At 41.5% G+C, this 10,055-nt stretch overlaps 1 protein-coding gene across 1 annotated transcript in view; it reads right to left on the bottom strand.

Moving 5' to 3' along the window:
- Positions 1–7,952, bottom strand: part of Rab27b (RAB27B, member RAS oncogene family) — a 63,029-nt gene extending 55,077 nt beyond the window's left edge. The window contains exon 1 of the mRNA XM_028774211.1: positions 7,661–7,952. The gene's annotated coding sequence lies outside the window, so the exon portion shown is untranslated. The remainder of the gene's footprint in view (positions 1–7,660) is intronic.
- Between the last annotated feature and the right edge of the window lie 2,103 nt (positions 7,953–10,055).

The following is a 10,055-nucleotide window of genomic DNA, read 5'->3' as shown; positions in this document are numbered from 1 at the left end:
AGAGAGAGAGAGAGAGAGAGAGAGAGAGAGAGAGAGAGAGAGAGAGATGATTGATTTCTCTAAGTTGTTAATAGAATGATGATCCATTTGGTTGTTGCAAGCTAGCTAGTCTATTGAGTATCTGTATTATAAAAAATGTATCTTAGGTATTTACAATTAATCAACATTTTACAATTAAGTGCCTTGATATTTAAGGTAAATGAAATTCCCGAAGTCACGCAGGAAAGCACTGTGGGCAGTACAATAGGAAACTGAATCAAGGGCTAGTTGAACTCAACATATGTACAAGTTTGAACAGCCCTAGAATTTTCCTTTTCTTTTATTCTCAAAGTGAAAAGTCAGTATCCTTAGTTAGGTGAATGTCTTCTGTATTGACTTCCGAGCCCACCTCAGTTCTCTGGCCTGCTTAGGCCATACCTCAAGACTGCATTTCATTAAAGTAACTCTAACCCCACCTCTTCTGGGAACTGTTTTCCTACTGTCTCCTACACAGCTCTACTTAGGGGATAAAGAGGATTTTGAAAGGGTGGGTGCTACAAAGAGTCTCAGCCTTGAGACACGTTCAATTAAAACCACTGTTGGGAGCCAGAGAGAACATTACAGCAGACCAAGAGTTCTCTTTGGAGCAACTCAGTTGCCATCCTGTGGTCTTTCACAGAGAAACCACACCACCGGATTCAGTGACACAGGAAATATACAGCTCAGGGCTTCTCAGGTCTGCAGAGAGAACCACATCTGCAGGCTGTTATGACTCTACCCTCTGAAGGACCAAACACCCTGGACAAGAAACCTTTCCCTACACTCTTCATAATCTTAATGGAATGAATTCTTATCAAGCTTGTTAGTTCCCAACATTGACAGTGACAGGGACAGCATCTAAATTCAGGATAACAGCAAGTATTACTACTGAGTTACACATCCTCCTTTTGTTCATTAGGCCCTCCTATTCGTTAAGTGAGAAACTGAAAGGAAACAAGGAGGCCGGTGGAGACGGTATAGGATAATTTCAAAATAAGAAGCACCCGATATTATTTTCAGGAAATCCCAGGTCAAACATGAATCTGTAAGTGGCGCCCTCAAGAGACAACTACTGGGTGGATTTCATCAGCTAGCATCCATTTCCAGCTGAAGATTTAAAAGGAGGTCTTGCTTCTATGACCCACTGTGTATCTGCTTGTTTCATCCTGTGTTCTTGTTCTCTCTCTCTCTCACTGTGTGTGTGAGTGTGCGTGTGTGTGTGTGTGTGTGTGTGTGTGAGAGAGAGAGAGAGAGAGAGAGAGAGAGAGAATATTTTCATTATAGTCATTTCCCTCCTAAGATATTCTTTTCAGGGTTTATTTGTTTGTGTTTCTTTGCTGTCCCCAATAAAGTTCTAGTATCCCAACACTGATCAGTAACATTTGAGGGTACGATATGCATTACTATCCATGGAAAGATTAAGATCAAACATGGAGGGGACAGGCAGAGGGCTTGGGACTGAGGATAACATTTTTCATATAGTGAGTTTTAGTGGCCTTCTTTAGTGTACTCAATGCTTTACAAGTTAGAAAGATGATGGTGTTGCTCCTGAATTGTGGTCTTTAGGGGGAAACTTCAGAAAATCAGAAGCCTAAATCAGACCAAGGAGGCATCCAAGTCGAGGTATAGCCAGTCTGAATATAAGAAATAGTTTTTATTCATTTTAAGGACTAAGAGGTACTTATTTTAGTGAGACATGATGGCACATGTCTGTAATCCAGTACTGAGGTTGAATCAGAAGGGTTAAGAGTTCAAGGCCAGCCTGAGTGAGCTCCAGACCAAGAGGCTATTCAAAGAGAGTAGGGGACCCAATTTTTAATTTCCACTTTTTTCACTGAAAATAAAGTCTAATTTCATTCTATATTTTCTGTATTTTGACATGGCCATGAACATTTATCTACACTATGTTTTACTGATGAAAATAATGTACTCCCAGAAATGATTAAGTACCGAGCAATTCTTCTAATAAGCTTCTTGGGCCCTGATTACCTCATTTACACAAGAGTGGAGAAATGTGATACAAACCAGCTTTTTTTTTTTTTTTTTTTTACTGGCATGTCCCTCCAGCTGAATGCAATACAGTATCCAGGTCTGTGAGTAAACTCAAACGAGATAAGATTGTGCTGACCCTGAGTCACTATAATTGGAAATGAATGTATGTGCTACAGAGGAAGGTAAAACAAAGACTTGTGGTTTAACCTACCAAAATGACTTCCCCTTTATAGAGTTTCTGTCTCCCCTCCTCAAGCTCTCTTCCCGTTCTTTCTACCTTATCCACTCTCTATGCCTTAAATGGGGAGATACAGAGAAGGATCTGGGGAAGAAGAGGAAAGATAGAAGAAAATAAACACGGAGCAAGACATGTAGACTCCCCAGGTCCTGAACCATAGAGTAGAGAATTTAAACAATCAACAGCATCCTTTGTTTTGCTCGGGAGAAAGTCATGGTCTTGAGCAGGACCTTAAGCCACACACACTGCACGGTATTGGCAAGGTTTGCTTAACGACAGGGTAAATTTAACTGTTTGCTATAAATCTCCAAGGCATGCACCTATATCTGCCTTCAATGAAACAACTTTATCTACTTAAGAGATTTTTGCTCATTTGAATATTAAACAAGTGTATAAGACAGTGCCAACCTAATATACTTTTATATGTTTTATATCTTATAACTAACATTTTTGCCATCACTTCTACATTTTTATCTAGACTACCAATGATTCTACATGCTATGTTCTCAGGTATGTTTGATCACAGCTTTCTAATGTAACTGGAAGACCATTTGATTGCATTTAATGAAATATCCCAGTGGAGGCCATGTCTATAACATCTCTGGTAAAAGATTCCTGTGTGTCATCCTTCTTGATCTTTTCCAATCCCAGCAATGGCTTCCCATTAGTGCATGCCAAGCTCACCTGTGCTCCCTGTGGCCCCACTTATTACTCTCCAGTCGCTGGTCTCAGGTTCTTGAATATATCAAGCTCATTAGGTCTCAGCTGCCATTCTGAGTTTGCTCTCGATATCATCCCCCTCCCCCTTTTCTTGTGCTCATGATGAATGTTCACAGCTTTCCTTTTAGTCCACTGCTTCCCATTAGAATTCTATTTTCCTTTATTCAGAAAGAAGAATGCAAACCCTGAGTTGCACAAAGTGGGAGTCAAGTGTAGGCCGCATGCTGAGATATGACAGGAGGCCAGGGATGGAACTCAGTATTAGCTCAAGCATGCCAGAGGCCTCAGGTTCAGTCTCTAGCATCAGACAGAGAGGAGGAAGACAGAGAGATGAATTTCATTCTCTTGCTTTCTCTCACATTGATTCAATGATGTGAGACACTCCCCCACTGACTGCTTTCTTCTGAAAAAAACGTTTAAAGAATTAGTCGTTCTTTTTAGCACTTATCCCAAGGTTGCTCTTCCTCAACGTATTCTGAGAATATTTTGAAGTATTCACACAACACCTTTCTAAGTATTTCTGATTTTACTGTTCTACAAGCACATTTTAAATTTAATTTTATTGGAGTCTGAGTGTAATCTAAATTTTTCTGATGTTCTCTAATTTTATTTCTCTTGAAATCCAGTGAAAAGCTACTTACAAAGTTTTGCATTGATTTTTCTGAATATGTTATTTGGAGAGGTCTATCTCTTGTCATGTTGTCCATGTTGCCACACTGATGTGCAAGATCACACACTTCTCTCAGCTCAGTCTTTATCTTAGCAATATCTGGCACCTCTGGGTATTCTGTAAAAACTCCGGCCTTGTGTTCATGATGGCAGTGTTATCTGATAACTGTCCCATCACTTGACCAGTTTTCTGATGCTTCCTGGGGCGAGATCTCTCAATGTCGTATCCATATCCAGCCAGAGATCATTCTCAGTTCTAAATCTCAGTCCACGCCCCCCACCCCCAGCTCTCTCTACTCGATGTCTTGAAGACATTGGATCTAGTCATGTGTTGGCCTATGCTAAGAATTGTAGGTCTACAAAAAGAGAACGCTAACTGGCTGTCTCCACCCAGAAGCTTGAAAATACTTTGGACACTTGATAGCAGAGTCTTTATCTCCCTCTTGAGTCTTTTCCTTCCCCATCTTTTCCAGTCTTAAGATACAGCCTTATCATCCAATCAGGTTGTTCTTTATGCATTTTGATGACTATGTTCTATCTTTCTTTCCATCATCCCTACCCTTTACCTGGGTTATGAGTAATTCCTATCAGCTCTGCTTTTTAAATACTCTCTGAATGGATCTCCTTTTATCTGAGACCACAGTTCCAGTGCTAATCTATACAGTTGCCTTTGATGGTCAATTGGAGTAGCCTCATCTCTGTTCTTTCTTCAACCATGGTCATATTACAATCCATTGTCTTCAAGGAAGCCGGACAGATAGCTTTAAAAACGTCACCTCATTAGATGTACAGTGCTTTCATAACAAAGTCATAGTAAATTTTTTAAGTGATGGGTACAGCAACACTTCCATTCTATCTGTTCACAGTACACAGTGTTCCCAGCTTATGCAGGGGACTGATTTCAAAGCCCCTAGGAATATCTGCATGCATTGAAGCATCAGTCTTTATATACAATTATACAGTATTTGCATAAAACCTGCACAAATATGTATTTTAAATCTATACCTTAAACCATCCATGTACTAGTCAGACCCAAGGTAGTAGAAAGGATGCATAAATCGTTGGTATAGTAGATTGTTCAGGATGTCATGATAAGAAAGGTCATGGACATGCTACATACAGATAAAACTTAGCTTTAAATGTTTTTATTTAAAGATGGTTGAACTCACTCACAAAAAGAGTTGTAAGCATATATTGAAACATTACACTACATCTGACAAAAACATAGAACTTAAATCACAATAAATTAGGTTTGTTCCCAAGGCTTTTCTTGACCAGTATCAGTATTTTTACCCCTTACTGTGCTTTCCTTAATATTAAACTTTGTCAAATTATTAATTTGCCTTCTCTCCCCCCACTCAAGGGTGTAATGTATATATAGCAAATTCCTTCTGTCTTATTAGCTCCTCTTACCCATGCTGCTTAGACAAATACTAATGTTTATAATGTGCGAGACAAGTATTGGAAAATACTTCACAGGCTATTTAGTATAGCCTTCTACCCAAAGTGAAAACTTCAAATCAACTGACTAGCATCTTCAGAGCCCTCTATGGCCTAGCCCTAATAGTACCAGGAAACAGGACTGGCAAATCCCAGGTGTCTGGCTGTTCAGTCTGGAAGTCTCCAAAGGTTCACACCCTCAATTGCTCCAGATCAACACTGAAATAGCCTCCTAGTAGGGCTCACCCTGGTACTTAATCTGCAACCTGATACTCCCGCCCCACCCCCACACAACTGAAACTTATGGAATAACTCTCTCCTGCCCCATACTCTTTAGCATCTGTGAGTCATGTGTCATAGATCTAACCTGTTCATCTTGTTAGCTTTTTGTCTCCAGATAAATAATAAGATCCATGGGGTTAGGGATGCCTGCTTATTTTGTCCGTGTCTATCTACAGAGAGCCTAGAACAGCAAGGGATGCTATTTGAAATGCATTTTGAATAAACAAACAGGTAACCAAATACACTGTTTTCTCAAGATACTGTGGAAGTTAAAAATATTGAATTTATGGAATAATTCTTTCAGCCACTTATTAAACAGAAAGCTACTATGCACTAGTCATTTGTTTATTCACGGAGGAAGAGAAGCCCAATGCTGGAAGAACAGCAATAATGACTGAGGAGGGCCTGAAAACACCTCAGCATATAGTTCTAACAACAGGTCCATCTTGTAATGTCACCACTTCCTGCATTACAGAACATCCACTCCATACTGCATATATGCAACCATGAAGAAAGCTAATCGCTCCTCTTTGGTAGTCATCTCTACAAATAATTCACGGCAAACATCTGGTTTGCCCTGTCTCTTTTTTTGGAATTGTTCTTCTGCATCTCAGCATAACAAGTAATCACCTCAGAGATGAATTATTGGTTAACTAGCCTAGGTGACTCAACAGAAGAAGCTGAGCTTGTTTCAAGAGATGGACCTCATGAGAGTGGTCAGTGTGCTGTCTGTACTCTACTGAGCACCTAAGCTGAAAGCTTAGTCCAAACTTACTAAGAATGGGGCCAGAAGGGATCAGCAGATGTCAGCTTGAATCACCTGGGACTTTGACATTGATATTTCTAGAGGAAGAGTTACATGAATGAACTGGAAAACAGAGGTAATAGTAGAATTCGGTATGTCATGAGTTAAGAGGATCTCATCTCCAGGGTTACCTCCCTTATCAGGTCAAACATACCTAGTCCAGAAGCCAGCTATGAGGAGGGAGAGCTGTGTATTTGACAGATTCTTTGTATTGTCATTTGGCAAAGGTGAGAACAGGCTTATCCAGTTTTATCTGAAATGTTTTCCCATTCAATACCATGATAGTAACAGGGCATGGCAGTTCATAGCCAGTCCTTAAGTAGGGAAGTCTCCTTAATGTTGAGTCTCAGGGAAGTGTATACCTTGCAATGATCCATAGATGTTCCTGCCAGTAAGACTAGTGAGCTCATGTAGGTAAGGAATTACTCCCGGGAACTACGAAAAGCTGCTATGGGAGGGGGCAAGACAGCATCAGAAAAGCATTTCTCTTGTTTTATAACTTTAAACTGATCATTACAGTAGCTTTTAAATCCAGTGAACTTATCTATTTATAAAATCCTGGTGTCCTTTCTGCTTTTCAAAAGTTATAGCAACTAATGAGCACATTGTATGTATCTGTAAATAAGTATGAATGTAACTAAATATTTTTTCTATTTTTCAAAAGTTATAACCACTAACCAGTCTATTAGGTATATGTAAATAAGTATAAATATAACAAAATACTGAGAACTACGGGCGTTCTCCTAAGCAGACTCAAATCAAGACGTATGTCTTTGCTTGCGCAATCCGTTTAAGCTGGAGTCCACAGCATTAGTTTTAGATCGTGTCATCAAAAAGCTGGTAAGGTGTTCAGGCATTAACTCCACACAGCCTGTTCCTAGGAAGGCTATCACTGTTTACACATTACCGAAACACTCTTTTCCGGAGACTTAGTAAGATAATGTTGCAGTGGGGAGGATCTTAGTAGTGAGTGTATTGGGACCACTCGCAATAACACTCACTTCGTACACTCAATCCCTAGATGTGAAACTTTGATCAGAATCCTAAAGTAATATGGCAAACACTGGAATGCAGAAAGCATTCTTCACTTTCTGTGTCTGAATCATCTCAAGGAAGTGCTAACACAAGTCCTCTTTCTTGCCTGGCCAGACTCTCTAGGTCCTTTCTCCCGGAATGCTGCTTTCCTTATTGCTGCTATTAATTGTCTTGTTTTTTTGAAATACAGATGTCCAGCGTTCTTGTTTTGCTTTGGGTTGGTTCTAATCAGCTGTAGGATAGGCACACACCAAAACAAGGAGAAGGAGAATGTAGATCGAGTTTGCAGGGGGCCATCCGAACAGGCACGACCCCCAGATCATGCTCGCCAGGCATTCTGCAGATTGGAAAGCTGCCGCGCGGGGCCTGTGTCCTCCCTGTCCCCCCTTCCCCGCAGCCGCGCGGGCACCCAGAGTGGGTGGAACCGCATTCCAGCCGACAGGCGGCCTTCCCCAACTCACCAGCCCGCGGAGCGGAGGCAGCGAGGGCGCTGGTGTCAGGTTTCGGGGTCCGCTCCGGTCTTCCCAAGCTCCGGGGACCGCCAGCAACCACCGCACGCCGGCTGCCAGCCTCACAGAGTCACGGTCATGGGCAGGGTTCCCTGCGTCTGCAACCTGTGGCTCCCTATCGGTGCAAGGCCTGGCGGTCCCCAACCTCTGCCTGTCAAGATTGCAAGTGGCAAGGCTGGTAGCACCACCCGGGAGTCCGCCTAGGCGGCTGGGATCTGGAAGGTTTGTGTGAGAAGAAGGCGTGTCTCTGAGTCCTAACGCGGATGTGCCTGGCTCACCTCGAGCCAGTCTGGCTGGTGACTCAACCCTGCAATAAGAAACACACTTGGCTGCTGGTGGATTCTCCACGCTGAGGGAGTGCATGCCCTAGTGGCAGGCTCATTTTCATTGACATATTTCCTTGGCTTTGCACTGACATCTCTTTCAAAGAACCCCGGACAGTGTGAGGAGACTAGCTCTCATACAGAGCTTGTCTACACCCTTGCTCCTAGTGCGTGGGCTTCCAGGTAGGGAGCACAGAAAAGCATCTGATTAGACTGGGTATTAGAAGGTAACGACATCCTGAAAGTTAGGGCACAGGCATTAGAATCAGTCCACACCGATGGAATCCTTACTTGCTAAAAGCCAATGAAGGATCAATGAGTTTCTGCTAAATAAAATTTAAAAAACAAACAAAAAAACAAGGCCACTGAACAAGTATGTATTAAGTTCACAGTACATAGCAAGTTCTACACTTAGTACTTTGGATTTTCCCATGGGGGAAATAAAAGATCCTAGGTAGCCTTTGAGCATCACGTTTTTAATATACTGTAACATCTCTAAATTTACAGACTAGTGGTCAAGGTAAGAACACAGATCGAATACATATAATCGCATTTGACGTATTCCTTCGCAAAGAAAATAGTCCCAAACCTGTTGCTTGCATTTATGTTATTGTTCGGCAGATGATGACTTAGATTTTAACTTTTTAACTCATTCCTGACCTGATGCTTCAGAGTTTAAAGCACCGGTAAGATCTGCTAGGGAAAGGTTCTTGTGGAAGGCCCAAATCATAGCCCAAACACAAAGATGTGACCTCCTTGAAGATAAAAATAATAGGGCCAGTGAGGGTTACAATGTGAGTTTCTAGTCAGCCTAGGCAGCAGCATGAGACTCAAAACAAAGAAAGAAAGATGGGGCTTGGGGGTGGGGCTCTGGACAGCTAATTCTAGTAGGTAGTCTAGAACAATGTACTTTACTCTACAGAGGCGTTGGCTATACTTACTATTTAAGTAGCACTTAACCTACCCCATTCTCTGACTTGTAAAACGTCTTAACATACTAATTTTATTTTATGAATATAAGTGTTTTGCTTGTACATATATATGTATGTATATATACATATGCGTATGTATGTATGTATGTATGTGCACTGTGAACATGTGTGGTGTGTTCAAGAGGAATCAGCTGTCCTGAAACCAGAGCCACCATGTGGGTGCTGGGAACCAAAGCCTCCTCAGGTCCTCAGAAAGAGCAACAGTGCTCTTAAACACTGAGTCATCTTCTCCAGCTCCAATATCATCTAACTCGTAAACATTGTTTTGGCTCTTCTAACAGAGAAAGAGTGTATGAGGCTCTTTGGTACCTGGGGTTCACACGACACAAATTTAAAAGTTAAAATTTCTGTCTCGTTTCACAGATCAGGCCTGATATGTATACAGATGCCGTAACTGGGAAACTTCTAGATACAGAGAGTCAAATTCATCACCTGTATTTTACCCTCCTTGAACTCCTTGAACAGGGAAATAAATCCATTTTGAGCTTCTAAAAATATCTTTAAACCATAAAAGGTAATAAAAGAGACATCACCAGGTAAAATAAACGGCAATGCATTTTAAGAAGAAGTTCAACCAGCTGGAGGCAGGTACTGATTAGAGACGCACTTTGCATGGTGCCTGTCTGTGGGTGGAGTTATGGACAAGCAATTATTAGCGATTCTCCTTGCAAAACCCAGCAGGCTAAGACTTTACAGGGCAGAAATACTGGCACAGACTGGTGACAGGCGGTCCAGCGTGGGGCTTGGTCAGAGGCATTGTACACAGCTTCTATCTGAAGTTTCCTGTCCACTGTCATGTAATCAACCAAGTTCCCTTATCTATTTCCTCCAGCCTCAGGAAGACAGGAGGCCGCTGTTCTGGAGAATGCAAATAAGTCTCATGGCTGGCTGATTATGAGTTGAGCACAGGCCCCTTGACTCTGCTTCCAATGAGAGTAAATAACAAAGAAATTTATATAGAAAACAGCAGCAACGCAAAACCTCTAGAGATTGAAAATATATTTACTAAAGATGCTTAAAACTAGTAGAAGT

This window comes from Grammomys surdaster, unplaced genomic scaffold (assembly GCF_004785775.1).
Source record: "Grammomys surdaster isolate TR1022 unplaced genomic scaffold, NIH_TR_1.0 239, whole genome shotgun sequence".
NCBI lineage: Eukaryota > Metazoa > Chordata > Mammalia > Rodentia > Muridae > Grammomys > Grammomys surdaster.
This window is presented reverse-complemented; position numbering and strand designations above follow the sequence as displayed.